This window comes from Parasteatoda tepidariorum, chromosome 9 (assembly GCF_982258835.1).
Source record: "Parasteatoda tepidariorum strain Cologne lab strain chromosome 9, Ptep-v5.0, whole genome shotgun sequence".
In the NCBI taxonomy this organism is placed as follows: Eukaryota; Metazoa; Arthropoda; class Arachnida; order Araneae; family Theridiidae; genus Parasteatoda; species Parasteatoda tepidariorum.
In genome coordinates this window covers 38,897,440-38,913,498 of record NC_141763.1, presented here as the reverse complement: position 1 = coordinate 38,913,498, position 16,059 = coordinate 38,897,440, and the positions used below count along the sequence as shown (strand labels likewise).

Sequence of the window (16,059 nt, the reverse complement as noted above, 5' to 3'; positions counted from 1 at the left end):
TAAACTATAATTTTTTCTCACACATCTAGTGCAAAAAATATTGATATTCAAATATTTTGCCTATTTTTCTCGCAAAAAAGTATTTTTAATTTTATACATGTTGTAAGTATTCAAGGAGCACTAAGAAACATTTCTTAGTGCAGAAGTTTTGCGGAGTTTATTTTTTCGGAAAACTCCGCAAAACTCGATTCTGGCAATTCTAATAGCAAAATTAGTAATATATTTCAGGAACATATCATAAATATGACTAATACATTAAATCTTTTAACCCTATGTCTAAGACATTTTAAACTTTTTACTTTTTATTTGAGTATGCAAGATATTTAAATTTTAAAAAAAAATCAATAAACATAATTTATTCTGCATTAAAAAACCAATCGTTCAACACATAAGCAATAAACATCTAAAAAAAATTTTTTTACAAAAATATGACAAGTATAATAAGATAATAATGTCAATTATGCGACAAAATTATGATTCATATGCTACTGAAACTCACGCTTATCTGAAATTTCAATCAAATCCATTCTTTATTATTACTAATTTAATGAAAGACACATAAATAAATGCATCCGCACTCTAAACTATCTGGTTGAATCTGAAAAACAAATAAACACATTTGTTTATTGTTCGCTCTCTTATCTCTTTCCATTAATCTTTCTTTCAAACATCTTTCAGACAGGGTATGACACAACCTATTTAATAGAAAATCATCTTTTTCCCCATAAAAATGATACGTCCCTTGAGAGAATGAATATTATTGTTTCCTTTATAACTACGCCCTTTCTTGTAGAATATGACAAAAAAATAATAAAAAAGACTCTTTATCATCATCTTAAAGAAGCATTATATCAAAGTTTCCTCTTATGAGTATGGTGAAAATTAAAAGGGGTTCGTATTTCACTTAAATTTATTGTAAAAGATAAATTAAAAACGTCTTTCATAAAGGAACGATATTTGCTTACCCAGTTTAATTTTTTTTTCTTTTTTCCTATTGTTCTTTGACGAACAAGAAATTTTTACATCGATTAGCTAAAAAAAAAAAGGCTTAAATTATCATAAAACAGTTCTTTAACATTACAAAAAATGAGGATCGGTTGCATTTTCTCATGTTAATATTAATTTATCTGCTTAAAAAATGAATAATTTTTGCCTGGCATACAAGATAGAATCGGGATGCAGCTAGCTGTAGCTAAGACAGAGCTTCATTAATAATTATAATTTTTTGAAAAAATTTCTAACTATTTATTTGTGGCAAAGCTAACCCTGTTGTTGTTGTTTCTACCCTGTTTGACAAGAGAGCACCGCAAGGGTGAAAGTACGTTCTAGCTCGGAATCCCACGAATAGATAGATGGTAGTGTCACTCATTCATTAAGCCTCTTCCTCAATTTAAACATCCTGTATCATGGCGACGGACTACAAGACTTTTGATTCCATACGTTTCGCGAGTACTTTTATCACATGTACTCGGTGGGTATTAGCGGAGTCGAAGATCGAACCCTAATCCCTCCGGACCTAAGTTCGATTCTCTAAACACTAGGCTGTAACGGTCTAAAGCTAACTATTTACGTTACAAATAATACTTTTAATTGCTTAATTTGGTACTTTTTAAGGATAAAATCAAGATAAATTGAAAACAATTTATCTTGAATAGACTTAATTAGAATATAGGCTTTTACTGAATAATAGGTAATCAAAAATAAATCAACACTCACATCTTATATTAATACTGATTCACCAGAAACTACATTTTTAATAAATTTTCCAAATAGAGGTATAAATTTATAAGTAGCTTAAGAACCTAAACTACAGTTATAATTCGTAGCATAACCATCCAATTAAAAAAAAAAAGAATAAAAATGGGGCAATATTATTCAGAAGTTCTTAGCTTTAAAAGTACTAAAACTGAAATGGGCTGAAAATAGTTTGTATTAAAGTTTTAAACTGAAAGGAAGAAAAGTTTCTCTCAACGCATTATCACTCAAATACAACACCAATGCTTACGAGGTACAGAATAATTATAATAAAAATCATTATTCTCTTATCGTCTGCTCCGATATCAGTAAAAAAATTTAAAGCATTTAAATTCGTAAAAAAAAGTTATCGAATATGAGTGAGGTCATTAAATTTTTCACAATTTCATTTTTTAAATGCTTCACTGAATTAAAAAATGGATTTGTGGGCTTGGTTAAAGGAGAGGGAGAAATGACGAAGAAGGGTTGCAACAAAAATGTTCGAAAGCAACATATGCCATTAGCAATGTCTTTCGAATCTCTTTTGCCAAGAAAAATAAAAAAAAAACACGTTTTCAGAACCTTGCGCTTAGGCAAACCTATAATTTTAATCCATTCTGCCGTAAAGAATTGCCAGGCTTTTTAAAATGGACAAATAACTTAAAAAATTCAAAAGTTACTAAACTTTTTCAAAAAAGATCAATTTAGACTAATTTCTCCCCCAAAATAAAAAAAAAATTTAAAAAAAAGAAAGGATTTCAATTTTTGCATTTTATAGCAAATCATCTACGTTGAAATTTTATCACAAGCGCTTTTTATTTTCACAAAACTTTGGATTTTATTTATAAAGAAGTATTTCGCAATTTTCAGAATAAGCACATAAGCCGCTGGCTAACAGTCATGAATAAATACTGAAAACTCACGGCAGCTAAAAGACATAGAATATTATTCGCAAAAAAAACAAAAAAAAAGAAAAGAAAGAATGTTTATACAAATGTCGACAGAGCCTCCATAAAACATTCTTAAGTGTTTCTATTATTATTATCATTATTAATAATAATAATAATTAGCACAATTTTAAAGTTCCCCGTGATATAAATTTAAAATATTTTCAGGCTCTTGCTAATTAAATTCTTCAGAATAGCTAATATTCTTAGCAACAACAGGATTTGCAATTGTTTCTTACCTCCACTTTTAAGATTATAAACAAAAGTAATACGAACAATTTTGTATACACAGAATGTTACATTATATTTTACAATTAATGTTAAAAGATTACATTTGCCGTGAATATAATCATGTTACTTCACTTTCACTTACGCAGTCTATTAAAATTCATTTATTCTAAAACTATTATTTATTTTTCTATTTATTTAAAAAAAAAAAAGACACGAAATCAAAGGGTGTTTCTAAAATTGACGGAAGAAACATTTTAAGAACAGATTTAACACACCTATTGCAAGTATGTAGTAGCAATTAACCTTCATTCAAATGTTCGTAGAAAAATAACACACTATCATGCACTTCCCTCCGTTAACGACTTTTTTTTCCTTCTCTTTTAACACTTACCTGTTAAAGTAAGATTCGCGCTACAACTTCAGGGATTTCGTAACGCATTACAAATGGGCTCATTTCAGCTTTAATGCTTGCTGAATTTGTACTAAATCTGTTACGAAACAATTATTAGGTTACTCAAATAGAGTGTTATTATAGTATGAATATAGAACAACATTTAATTGATAACAATTTTTTAATGGAATTATTTAAATTAAAAATGAGTAACTTTTTAAATGTATTGATGTTTTTTTTTAAATATATTGATGATAAATAATAATTTTCCCCCTGTAACTTGGCTTTTTTCTACAGGAGATTCAATGCAAGAAAACTACTTTTACAGTTAGTAGAAAACTCATTGCGTCGTGCTACTCATTTTTGTTCATTTAATTTAGTTCCCGCATTTGAAAATGTTATTTTTGTTTGTTTATTTATTTTTAATTCATAACATCGCGCACTAAATAAGGAACAGAACATCGCTTGCTACATAAAATCAAAGGCCGGGAACAGTATACCATGCATCGTTTTACAGCAACTCTATATTTTCACTATAACTCACAAAGAGAGAAGAAATATTTTAAATTTACCTCAAGTTAAAAATAGAAGTAAAAGTTATTTTTATGACAACATAAATATGTGCATAAACTATTTTTGTGTGTAAGAAACATTAATTACAGGGATTTTTTTAAAATAATGATTCAGAATTGAAGTCAAAAGTAATAAGTAATTATTGAAAAAAATGCTTCGTTACCAATCATCAACCATGCTGTTTCTTCGGTTATATTTTGAATTAAAATTACTGAAGCTTCTTGATTTATTTCGAAATAGTTTCGTTTATTTAGAAATAATTTCGTTTATTTAGAAATAATTTCGTTTATTTAGAAATAATTTCGTTTATTTAAAAATAATTTCGTTTATTTAGAAATAATTTCGTTTATTTAGAAATAGTTTCGTTCATTTAGAAATAATTTCGTTTATTTAGAAATAATTTCATTTACTTAGAAGCATTAATTTTTATCCGATGGAAGCCCATTTCACAAAAAACGATTGTTGCGATTTCTAAAGGTAGCAATAAAAAAGGGGGGAGATAGTGATCACTGACTGCTTTTCAACAAATTATAAGTTTTTATTATTTACAAACTGATTCACCAAATCATTGATTCCCTAATACGCCAACTTTCTGATTCACCCATCAGTTGATCAGCTTATCCATTTTAAGTTAACACAGTTCTCACGCCCCCGAGTTTCTAAAGAGCTCTCTTTTCCCTTAATCAAACGTAGTTTTTATATCATTTCATTAGTTTACCAACAGATTGTTTATGATGCAGTACAGTTGATTCTGGATCTTGTGACATCAAACCTTATTTCAACCGAATCCCATTTGCTATAAGGAAAATCATTCCGTAAAGGTTACCATAGAAAAGCTTTCATAAATAGAAGTAAACAGTTTTAAAATTGTTCTGGTGTAAATTAATGTGTTATTTATGCAAAATTATAACACTCTAATAATTTTGCATAAATAACACAAATGCAGGAGAAAATATAAAATAATTCATGCTGATAAATGTTTAAAAAGGATTTTTAAGCCAGCGAAGATATATGTACCAAATATTTAAAATATGATCTTTTAAAAATAAAAAAACTTTTTTTTTAAATATTAAAAGAAATCTGTTACATAAATTGTAAAAATGCTTCTTTCGATTTGTAACCATAACAATATAAAAATAAATTCCTATCACTGAAAAGCTAAGAAGATACCCAGGCCTGCAGCAAAAATTCCATTCGTTGTGTAGTTTAAGTGAACTTAATAAAGAAAAACATCACTTAAGGAAATTGTGCCGAATAAAAAGAACTTGAAAATATGACTACTTTGAACTTAGTCCATTAACAATGGTAACAGCATTTTAAACGTCAACATTTTTGCCACTGAATTGAAATTACGTTTAGTTGGTCAATTATTCACTTCATGAATGAAAATAATTACTTAGAATCAAACCAAACATGTTAAAATCAGCATAAAAATACATAGGGGAGAGTCGGGCACCCCCGCCCACAGTCAATTTCATATGTATAGAATATTTTTTCAAGTCAATGGGCCGTCGGACATAAATTGTTATATTAAAAAAAGATTATTTTCAAAGTTTCAAGTATTTATGCAGCTGTTAACTTGGTAAACAATAGTTTTGAAAATATGTTAAATACAGTAGTCGTGAAATTAAGAAAAATTGGTTGAATGGTTTCGATTAAACTTCATTTTAATACTAAAAAAATAATTTTTTCTATACATACAGCATTAAAGTATGTAGTCTATTCCTTTTTGGTTTATTCTTTTTGCATTATTTAATTAGATGGTAAAACAATAAAAACATACAAAAAATATTGATTATTACTCAATATTATACAGAAATATAAGCAATATTCCTTAAGTGGGCGGGACTACCCGACTCTCCCCTATATTTTAAAATCAGGAAAAAAATTCATAAAAAATGTGCTTATCTCCATACAAATAACAAAATTACAAAAAATATTTTATAGACAAGTATGTGCTTAGAACAAATCTTAACAAGTTTAAAACACTTTTTTTCTCAGTTTAGGCTTTAAATGCATCACTTATTTTTTTCTTCGGAATTTTAAAATTGTGAGTGCCAACAGACAATAAAAATGATATCTACTGCTAAAGAATAGCATACATCTGCTTTCCCCCCTATTACATTACTTTATAACAAAATCAGTTTATTTAATGATTTGAAATCCTTCTTATACTCTATTTTTTTTTTTTTTAAATGATTAACGAAAAATTACCTGAAAACAACGAGAAAAAAGTCCTCACAATGCCTGAGTTAATTCAGAATAGTTGTCCGGATTTCAGTTTAGGAAAAAGTTCAAAAACTATTTATGAATAAAATATAATACTATACATAGATCAAAAACATGCAATGCATGATTGCCTCTCAATGAGTGTAGGTTGAAAAGAAAAGATCAATTACAATATTACACAGATGTGTTTTGTTTTTTTAACTGTATGGCAGGAATGTTTCTAAACAGGAAATATCTGGAAGTTGTTTAACTGTAAATATGCTGTAAGACATAGGGTAGGGAAAGAATAAATAGATGGTGGAAATGGCAGTCAAAGGTCTACATATAATCTTAAAGCAATGTGATGAAGATGATTCGTTGATGGGCAATTCCACGGAAGTGTCAACTTTTAAGTGAAATTTTTTTTTTTATGAATTGCATATTTTAATTTTAAAAATATGTTCAAAAATAGCCAAAGTCTATATATTGCCGTTTCATTTTTGATAATTTTAAATTTTTTGAATCTGGCAGCATTCTAAAGTATTCACATGGCTGACAAGTTAATTGTTCACATTTGTGCTCAAATTGTTTTCTTGAAAAATACTTATAAAATAAAAGAAATTTATCTTTCTTTTGCAATATTTTGATGAAAATATGCATATAGAACAAAATGTAAACATTTTAAGTTTAATATATAAAATAAAAGTAATTTCTTTTACGTCATTCCGTCACATGTCTTAATAATGCATAAATTTCCTGAGAACGAAGATAAAATGTGACATTGGCAAGTTAGATATAAAACCTCTTCAGAGACAACCTAATTTTCAAACTGTTGAAATTTTTACTAATTCTTACATAAATATTAATCCTGTTTATCTGTTACATTCTGTTTATCATTTACATATTAATAAAACATTTTTTTAATGAAGGCTTTCTTCTACTAAACTTTTTGTCATTCCGTCACAGCAAATAGATGTTAATAACTGCTAGCCAACCTGAGGTTAATTTTCCAAATTCACATTTTACATTGCTTACACATTATACTAAAAGTATAAAATAGTTCAGAAAAATAATAGCTGCAAAATTAGCGGAAACTACCAGTTCTAAGCGGCATGCCAAAAGCTTGGTTGCCAAAATGTCATTCCGTCACGCAAATAAAAAATTCGTAAAATTAAAAGTAAAAAAGATAGAAAATCCTGTTTTTTTAGTTTATGAAGCGCATTATGCCAATAATAATGATATGCATGAGAAAAAAAAAATTTTATTTGAAATTAGATACATAGAAACTTCAATTAATTGTTATTTTGCAAGTCAAAATGTCATTCCATCACATATGGAATTGCCCTGATAATAAAAAAAAAAGAAAAAGATCCTTCATTTGAGGATGAACTCTGGATAACTAGAAATTGAGTCTAACAATAAAATATCACGAGGAAGAAATATAAATTTTTAATATCAACACGAAAAAATATCAATGAAAAAAAAAAAATGTGCCACAGTGAATGACTTTTAATCTAATAATGGGATCTTCGCGTTCTAGGACTCTTATCTTAATGGTTTGAAGGGGGAACATCAAATATGCTAATTATTTAGTGCAGACGATATTTTAAGTTACGAAATCAGACACTAAAACCTGAATAAAAATTTTTTTTTTTCAATTTATTCGGATTACTGATCTCCAAAATATAGGGGATAGTCGCTATTTGGGAAGTATGGTCCTAATAATTTGGTCAGGATAGCGGTCCATCGTTTTGACCCCTGAATGTTAATTTTATTGTTGCGTGTTTCGCCATATCTCGAGAATATTGTAAGTGAATGGAAAAAATTTTGCGCCTAATCATGTAATTTGCCTATCCTAAGATAACTCTATGCAAAAAAAAATAACAATTAATAAATATTTATTATTTTTTATTATTTTATTAAATAATAGTCCAAAAAGTTTTGAATTGTAAGGTATAAAACTTTTTGCATCATTTTAAAGTATCTAACTTTACATGGCTAAATTCAAAATTTGAGCGAAATCGGTTGAACAGTTTCTGAGAAATTGAATTTTAAATATACGTCTTTTTTAAAATTAGATTTCTCAGGAAATATTCAACCGATTTCGCTTAAATTCTTTACATAATTTTAAAGTATCTAATTTTACGTGGTAAAATACAAAATTTGAGAGAAATCGGTTGAATAGTTCCTAAGAAATTGAATTTTAAACACATGATATTTTTAAAATTCTATTTCTTAACTATTCTATTTCTTATCTAAACTATTCAACCAACTTCGATCTAATTTTTTTATTTCGCCATGTAAAATTAAATATTTTTAAATGCTGTAAAAGAGTGTGTACCTTACAATTCAAGATTTATTTTTACTGCATTATCAAATAAAATAATTAAAAAATAAATATATACTAAAATTATATTTCTGCATGGAATTATCTTTGGATAAACGAATTTTATAAGTGCATGCAAAAATGTTTCAATTCGCTTAAAAAAATTCTCTAGGTATGGCAAAATACGCACAAACAAAAATTAACATCAAGGGGTCAAAACTTTGGACCGCTCTCTTGACCAAACTATAAGAAATAAGAACTATATTTCCCAGATTGCACAGCTACCCCCTATATTTTGGGAGTCAGAATCCGAATCAGTCAAAAAAAAGGTACGTTTGTTCAGAGAAAGGACGTTTTTGTGTCTGATTTCGTAACTTAAAATATCGTCTGCACTAATTAATTAGCAAATTTGATGTCATCCATTTGAAGCATTAAGATTGAGTCCCTAGAACGTGAAGGTTCAATAAATAGATCAAAAGATATTCAGATTGGCCCGTTTTTCATTTCATATCTGTATGGCAGTGGTGCTACTATTTTTTTTTTTTTAAAGAAAAGTTAATAAAAGCCAAACTCGCAAAGAATTAAAATTGTTCTATATTTTCATCACCAAACTATGTATAACGGTAAAATATTTTTCTTACTATTTTTCTTTTCTTATTTTTCAATACTAAAACAAAAAATAAATTCAAAGAAAGGAAAAATCGGCTGCAACGAAATTTTTTTTATTGATATTAGCATAATAATAATAATTATTATTATTCATATGATAAGATTTACAAGACATATGCAACCGGGATGTAAACTAAATTGTATCTTTTATTAACACTAATATTACATTTTTCGTTAAGTTTTGAATACCATAATAAAATTGCAACTAACAGTAAGATATCATGTGAAATAAATATTTTATTCAACTATGATAAAATAAATTACCTACACAAGAGAGAAAAATTGTTCGTTGTTTTTAATATTAATTATCTTCCAAAAAAATATCTTCTAATCAACCTTTTTAGTATAATATTGCTCATTTAATGTAACATTGCAATATGAGAAAATAAATTTTTTTCTATAAGAGAGAATGAGTCTACTTCTTTCTATATTGATACCCAAAAAAATTGTCTTCCAATTTACCTTTTTTAGTATAATATTGCTCACTAAATATAGCATGTCACATGCATAAGAGAGAAAGAGAGTTTTATTTTTCTACATTGATACCCCCAAAAAATATCTTCCTATTTACCTTTTTTAATATAATATTACTCAGCTGACTTAATATGACATTATTAGATGACAATATAAATTGCATATATTAGAGAGAGAGTTCACTTTTTCTACATTGATATTAAAAAAATTTCTTCCAATTTACCTTTTTTAATACAATATTGCTCAGCTCACTTAATATGACATTATTAGATGACAATATAAATTGCATATATTAGAGAGAGAGTTCACTTTTTCTACATTGATATTAAAAAAATTTCTTCCAATTTACCTTTTTCAATACAATATTGCTCATCTCACTTAATATGATATTATAAGATGACAAAATAAATTGCATATATAAGAGAGAGAGTTCACTTTTTCTACATTGATATCAAAAAAATGTCTTCCAATTTACCTTTTTTAATACAATATTGCTCAGCTCACTTAATATGACATTATTAGATGACAATATAAATTGCATATATTAGAGAGAGAGTTCACTTTTTCTACATTGATATTAAAAAAATTTCTTCCAATTTACCTTTTTTAATACAATATTGCTCATCTCACTTAATATGATATTATAAGATGACAATATAAATTGCATATATAAGAGAGAGAGTTCCCTTTTTCTACATTGATATCAAAAAAATGTCTTCCAATTTACCTTTTTTTTAAATATGATATTACCCACTTAAAAAGAAAAAAAATTATTTCCCTGAAAAGAAAAATTGTCGCAATAGTGGAAACATAGAAATTTTTAACTCCTTCGAGGCAAGCAATTTTTGAAATTTTAATCTATGCATTTACTTGCATTAGCTGATTTTTCGTTGCATATCGTTACCTCAAGCTTTTACTATGTATGATTGCAAAAAATATTAAATACTTTTAAACAAGATCATAGAACAATAAATAAATTTTAGATAATTATAAATTAACTGAATTGAAAATCCTTGACATACAAAATAGAGCATTAGCTCATAAAGCAATGCGATAAAAATACATGGTAGTTTCAATTAAAAAATATATGACCACTAATTTTCACAACTAAATAGTTCAACGAACCAGAAAAATAAAAAAAATAGCTCTCAACTTCCCACAAATCAATCGGGACATGTGGGAAAATACCCACGAAATTTAGCGAAACCAGAAAAGATATTGAAACAACTGAAGCAATCTCGCACGTCAAGTCAAAAACCTTGAAAAAATAGTACCTGATATCAGCAAGAAGGAATCCAAGCATGGCCCAAATAGAAAGATCCTTGAAATATCTTAAAAAAAGAAAAAAAATAGTAGAAGAAAAAATTTAAAAAAAAGATAGGTAAAATTAAATACATTTCTCCTACGTAGAAAATTCACATCAGAAGATAGCCATTCAAAAACCAGTTTGGTCAGTTAACAGATATAGGTGATTCGTACGAAGTGGAAGATGTATAATGTGGAAATTCACCGAAAACTCAATATATGCAATTTTTTATGAGTAAAAAATTGGGCAACATTTTAATTAACAATAGGAAATTTGAAACTTTGGCATCTTTTTTTGTGCGTTAAAAGTGTTTGTCATATGAGTATACTTATAATTAATAATTAGCAAATGAAAATTTAAAATTTAATAGCACGGAAATTATCTGAAAACTCAATAATATAAAATTTTTGTCGTCAAATTTTGAGTCCATTCAAATATATTTAAGAAATTACAACAGAAAATTTCGTAGATTTGTTTTCGTTGAAAATTTTAGCAACGTATAACAAAAATTTCTTTTAAATGAGAAAAACATTTACATATTAAATAATTAAAATAAGTTGTAATAAACTAACAATGCAAGAAACAAGATCATATAATTTACCTGTTTTGTTAATTTATCAAGTGTGTTTTAGAGTAACAAAAAGTAACTATCAGGAAAAGAATTCATTAATAAATTCATGACGATGATTATAATTATAATCACGACTTTCACTGCGTGATCATTTTCAATAAATAATTATTAATTTAAACTTTAACTTTCTAAAATAATTGCAAACTCAGGGACACAGTCTTTGGTGAACTTAAGCCCACAGCCTAAGCTTTGGTTAATTGCCCCCTTAAAAAAATGTGAGGATTTTACTTTCCTAAGTCAAACGACTGACTTGAGTTTACAACTATCAATCTTCAATACAGTAGCCTTGTAATTTTGAACCCAACTCAGAAGACAAGAGAGTTCCTGGATCAAGCATAAGGGCAATCTAGCTTTCGTGCAACATTTTTAGATGTAACTAACCCGTATTTGCGTTACATGAAGATAAAAACCATGAAAACCTCTCATTGTTATCCCGACGGCAAGGGGATACTAATCCATGATCCTTCTACCACCGATGATATTTTTACGTCAGCATTATGATCTATGTGAGCCGGGAGCAGAATTCTTATCTTCCAGTCACCGCTGGGATTCGAACCTGGTTCACCTGATTGGAAGGAAAACGCTCTATCCCCTGAGCCACCGCGTACATGAAAAATTTGGAGTCAAATGTGTCAATCAATCTCTAACTCTTATGTCTTTAATTATTATTCCCTAAATTAAAAGCCAAGAGTGTACCGGGGAAAAAATATTACCAACAACAAGGAGAAATTTATATTAGGGGCAGAAATAAGCTTACATTATACCACTATATAAAACTACACGTTACCTTTATATACCCCTTTAATTAGTTTGAGAATAGTTTTAATGCGACGTATAACATTCGAATTAAATCAATTAAGCACAGATAATTCTAAGCTTTTATAAAAAAGTCCTGTTTTTATGAAATAATAAAAGGATTTCTGAAAATCTTGCGAATTAGTGAAAATAGCGTTCTGTTTTGTGATTTTGTAAAAAACAACGAAAATTAATGGTCTGTCGAGTCTTATTGTGAAAGGTCCAATTTTTTATTAATGCTATTATTATCGTTATTGTTTTTGAAAAATTCGCTTATTTTCTGAATAAAAAATTAGCATAGAATCTTATTCTTTCAGCTGGAACCCTATTTGTGTAATAGTGTGAAAATAAGGTCTTATTTTATTTTTTATTATTATTATTATTATTATTATTTTTGAAAAATACAAAAACCATATTTTTTAAGGAAAATTAATGACGATTATTTTCTCATAGAATTTCTATAGAATTAATGACTTAAAATTGTGAATTAATGATGTCATCATCTTCGTTTTTCAACTAAGGATGAGTACATTTTAAAATTAGATAATATTAGAAAGGTCCGATTTTAAGATGAAATATTTTATGTAGGACCTGAATTAACATAAAATATTTTGTAAAAGATCCATTTTTACAGTAAAATATTTTCCGAAGGGTTCATTTTAGAGACAGAATATTTTGTAAAGGGTCGTGTACATGGTGAAAATAATTTCTCCTTAGAACACTCCTGTTCCATTAAACACAAAATAGATCGTTACGTGTTTCACAGTTAAAAAGCGTTTAACAAAAAATCAGTATTATTCATTTAAATTTTTTTCATTTTCTACATGATATTGAATCAAATCTATTATTATTCTGATATGTATAAATCAAAAAAAAAATTTTAGTTTTAATCGCAAAAAAATTTTAGTTCTTATTTTAATTTTAAAAAAAGTGCGAAATTTGAATTAAGCTGTTTTTATTACAAATCGGGTGATTTTCGTTAATTTCGGCAAGTGTTATCCACCATAATTTATGGTAGAGCATCAAAAAACAAAAACGACTAAAAAGAATTCTTTTCAGACACATTTTGATAAGAAAATTTGCTTTTCTCATTGAACTATTTTAATAACATGGTTTATTTTATTTTCACAAAAAGTGACATTTCACAAGATTTTAATAAAACTAAAAGCAATTTAACGATCAAAAATAAACACATATGTATTTTAATTAATTGCTATACGACTTACATAATTATTTGTGGACTCTTAAAATATTTAGAAAATGCAATTTATAGAAATCAAATAAAATTACTTTATCAATATTTCAATCAGAAAAATATAAACATATTCAAGAAAGTTATAAAAAATTTAATAAAATAAATTTCTTTGCATTTTTCAGGGATTTCTTCAGTATAAGAATTCATGATTGACAATTCTATTCTTTACGAGAATAATAAACTAAATTTTTAATAATCTCGTATTTTTTAGGAGTGTTATTTATTATTTTATTTCTAGATGCTGATATCTTCCAAGATGATCTCTGCGACTAATTCAGCAAATATTTTTTCTAAGCAAATGTATTGATCTTATTGAAAACATAATCAAACACAGGTTTTTTTTAACTACATTTATAACAATTAACAAAAGAAATTATTTAAACTCAATTTTTGAATGGTTTATATTGATGACATAAGATTCCTTTAAGAAGACATTCGTCATGGACCAATTACAGATGACGTAGAGTAGCAGTTACCAAATTTTTTTCGGCTGAGGAGCCCTGAATGATCGATTTTATTTTAGCTGAACCTCGAGACTAAATTAATAAATTTTAATGGAGATTGCAAACATAATTACTCTCATGGCCAAAAAATTAGCGCACCAAGAGAAGTCGTCAAAATTAAACGAAATTTTACATACGTAATGACTACTTTGATATAAGTAAATGATTAGAAAATCAAAGAAAAACGACAATCTTTGATTTTCTAATCATTTACTTACATCAAAATAGTCATTACGTGTGTAAAATTTCATTCTATTTTGACGACTCCTTGGTGGGCTAATTTTTTTGTCCATGAGTGTATTTAATAAAATAATTTTAAATGTTTTTAAAATATGTAATAATCAAAATTTTATTAATTATTTTGTTAATATGTAGTGAATTAATGGGTAATGAAATTTCTCATCGGATGTTTTTATCAAGAGGGAAAAAAGATAAAACCTTAAAGTTGGGTTTTACATTCGGCAGTTGAATTGACAGATCTAGAGAGGCATTTACTCTAGCTCTTAATTTGATTGTAGTGAACTGAAAATGAATAAGCTGGGAGAAGAAAAAAAATAAAGAACAAAGACAATAGACGAAAATAAACGGTTGAGAATGGTAATCAGAGAAACATGTTTTTCATTGTTGAATTCGATTATTTTCATTTGATGCTAAATACTAATGCAACTTTTCATAAATGAATGTACATCCGTTTCATAGTTCGCTGATTATATTGCTATCATAAAAAACAGTATTTTGAATTTTCGTTTTTTACAAGCATTTTTAATTAAAAGATTTTATAAAATATTAAATAAATAACGGGTTATTAATTCGATAGGTTCCGAAAATCATAACTTGTTTAAAAAAAATTCCTCTTATAACCCTTCTACCGAACACTAGGTTTCCACAGAATAACCATTTCAGAACCACTTAAGTAGAGTATTTTTTTCTTACTATTTTTTATAAAATTACATAATTCCTACAAACTACTAAATTTCTCATGAAAATTTGAAAAATGTTTTTGCCCTACCTCATACCTTTTAAAGTTTAATTAATGTAATAATACTATTTTTAATTTAATTTTTAAATATTTACTCATTTATATTTTTTAATTTTTCCTGGAGTCTTTTATCATTTTTGTCTACGATGTTTCTATGTTCTATCTATAACAATTCTACATACGACAAAATATAACAGTAAATAATTAATTATTAAGTAATTATTTTTCTATTTTCAACACCATAAAGTTGATGAGCTCTAAATTTCACAGTCTTTATATTTTTTAATTTAAAATTATTTAAAAAATTAAAATTCTTATTTAGTTACTCATTTTTTAACTTTCTAACTTCTAAGCAATAAAAAGTAAGAATACAATTATATTAAAGGTATACTAAAATGCATTTTTTATTAATCCATTGAACTAAATAATCTTTCCGCAAAATCAACAAATTTTAAACAAGTAAAAATGAGAAAAATAAGAAAAAATGTAGTAGATTATTTAGATAAAACTGGCATAATTCAAATGTTTTTCCAAATGAAAACGCCGGCGAAATGGTATTGACGGAAGAAAAGAGAAAATGCTATTAACGGAAAATAAAAAACTACATTTTAGATATAGTTGAAAATCAAATAAAAATATTTGTTAAAAGAATAAATATTTTAATGAGGAAAAGAAACTTACCCCTTAACGATCTCCACCTGAATAACGTATGCAGGTTTAAAATGACAGGAGATACAACCTCTCAAGCATCTCCAAACCAAAACCAAAACAAATCGGAAAAAAATTTAACTCAACGACAGTTACGATAACGATTAAAATATTGTTTCTTTCATAAATTTTTTATTAATTTTTTTTTACACTTTGATATTTTCCTAGAGTACAAAATATTCATTTAACTATTAGTAGAATGAAACACAGATAATTTTTATTACTACTCAGTGAAATATATAAATATTTATAAAATTTCAATAGAACTTGCTGCACTTTTTGTTTTTTTTTTCTCTCAATCAGCTGTATGCGGTTGTTTCCATCTTCAT

At 26.9% G+C, this 16,059-nt stretch overlaps 1 protein-coding gene across 1 annotated transcript in view; it reads right to left on the bottom strand.

Moving 5' to 3' along the window:
• The window catches only part of LOC107443073 (uncharacterized), an 80,734-nt gene extending 69,849 nt beyond the window's left edge, over positions 1 to 10,885 (bottom strand). The window contains exon 1 of the mRNA XM_087151625.1: positions 10,828 to 10,885. The gene's annotated coding sequence lies outside the window, so the exon portion shown is untranslated. The remainder of the gene's footprint in view (positions 1 to 10,827) is intronic.
• Between the last annotated feature and the right edge of the window lie 5,174 nt (positions 10,886 to 16,059).